The following is a 2540-nucleotide window of genomic DNA, read 5'->3' as shown; positions in this document are numbered from 1 at the left end:
ATGTAAAATCTTTTATACTAAATATGCTCACAGAATATCTACTTGATAAACTTCATATGCACGTTTAAGTCTTATAGGTTATCATTAACCAAACAGCACACATTTTATATGGCGTCTCATCAAACACTTGAGGTGTTATGCTTGCACGGTTACACAAACCCAGCTACCGTGAAAGCCATAATTCATACACCTATTTTGATCTAAAACGGCATTAACAATCTATACAAAACTACCAATAACTCTTGTAATAAATAACTCAATTACATGTATACACATCTGTAATAAAAGGAGAAGCAAAAAGACTCAAGCAATTTTCAGATTTCCCCCCTCTTTTTTTTTTTGAGAAGAAGAAAAAGGGGAAGAAGGAAGAGAAGGGAATATACCTGCTCGAAGGAGGGGAGATCGTTGTCGGATTGAGGTCGAGCCGGCGCCGGGTTCAAACCTGGCTTTTGTGAACTAAGGAGTGGAGCCGAGAGAGAGAGGGGCTCAGACTGGCATCGGGCTTCGGCTAGGGCGGGGAGGTGTCGGGTCTGGCTTGACCGAATGGAGAGGAGGTGGCCTCAACCTCGTTGGTCTCGCGAAAAAGAAGAAAGGGGGAGGCGAACTCCTTCCGTCCGGGACGTGCGAACCACCAGAAGACCAATAGGGGAGAAGTCAGGGAACCTGGGAGGCTTCGGCCTGGAGTAAGGCTTCAGTCTCTAGGCCTCTGCAGACCAGAGGGAGACGGAAGGAGGAAGGTGGTCTTCGACTCTTGTCCGATCTGAAGGAAACGAGGAGGGGAGAAGGAGGCCGAAGCCTTGGCTCGTGCGAACAGAGAGCCCCCGTACAGAGAGAGAGCGGCGTGAGTGATCCCGATCGGGTATCAATCCGCGAGCTTCGGCCTTAGTTAGGGCATTAGAAGGAGAGCAGGGAGATCGGGGCCGTCGGATCAAGTTCCTTGATCCAACGGTGGGATTCAAACCGGTTTGAAAATTCAATCAAATTTTGATTAAGACCTAGTTGGACTCAAGGGACTGAAATCAGGTGCAAAATTGAGTCAAGTCCGGTTCGATTCGGGTCAACTCGAGCTCGCCTTGACTCGACCAAAAATTAATTCAATAAAATAGGATAAAAATAAATCGAACTCAAATCCATGCCGATTCGACTTAAATCGAGCCCAACGAGGTCCGATCGAATCGATCAAATATGCTAAAGAGCAAATCAGGCTAAAAATGAGGTCAACAAACTCCACCCCAACAGGTGCGGTGAATAATGGGTGAGCCGTACGTGTTGGCGTTGACCTCCTTATCTCTAGGAGGTACGACCACGAACAAGATTCACCAAGAAGATGCAATCCTACTATCAACCAAAGAGACTCGCTAGGAAAATGCAATCCTACGATCAAATAGAAAGACTCGCTAGGAAAATGCAATCCTATGATCAAATAGAAAGACTCGCTAGGAAGATGCAATCCTGTGATCAAATAGAAAGACTCGCTAGGAAGATGCAATCCTACGATCAAATAGAAAAACTAGCTAGGAAGAATCCTACAACTAACTAAAGAGAATCAAGAAGCATACAATCATACAACAAGCATGCAACAAGTGTCCCACCATGTTATGAACAAACGATCATACAATGCTCATGCAATTATATATCAATAACATAATCATGCAATCGTATAATAACCACAAAATCAAGTAATCATCTCACCAAATCACAATATCATGTAATCAGACAAACATTACATGAACATGAATCTCAATCATGCGACCACATAGTAACCAAACTATCATATGATAAATATTCAAAAATCATCTAATCACATCAAATCACATGCTAACAAGCAAATGATCATGCAATAATCACACAACAATCATGCAATAATCAAATTATACTCATAGATCATGTAACAATAATCTAAAATAAGCAAAATCGACCAATCATAAGGTGATCACCAAATAATGCACACATAATGATGTAATAATCATTCAACCATATAATGATTATCCAACATGCAATAAATGCAATTATCGCTCAATTGTATAATGAGTAATGCAACATATAATGGTCATCTCATAATTACACAATCATATAATGATCACGCACACAATCACATAAGCATACAACAATCAATTAATCATGTAGTGATCACACAGCAATTATATAATTAGCCCATAACCACACACTTATACAACCAATTAATCATTCAATGATCACACCACAATTATATAATCATGTCAATGATTATACACTCATACAATAATTAAATCAATCATGCAATAATCACATTACAATCACATGATCATGTAATAACCACTCCCTCACACAATAATTAATAAGTTATGCAATGATCACTCAATCATGCAAACATGGTGGGATAGAAGAAAGAAATAAACCCATCATTCGTCTGACCAAATCGAAACAACGAACGAAGAAGATTCAAAGCTCACTTGACTTAAACAGAATAGTGAGGAAGAGCTAAAAAAAGAAACTCAACTATCTGCATATTCATACTGAAACAGCAGAATAGGAGGAAGGGATTCTATGCTCATATGAGC

This window comes from Dendrobium catenatum, unplaced genomic scaffold (genome assembly GCF_001605985.2).
Source record: "Dendrobium catenatum unplaced genomic scaffold, ASM160598v2 fragScaff_scaffold_1084, whole genome shotgun sequence".
Classification (NCBI taxonomy): Eukaryota; Viridiplantae; Streptophyta; class Magnoliopsida; order Asparagales; family Orchidaceae; genus Dendrobium; species Dendrobium catenatum.
This window is presented reverse-complemented; position numbering follows the sequence as displayed.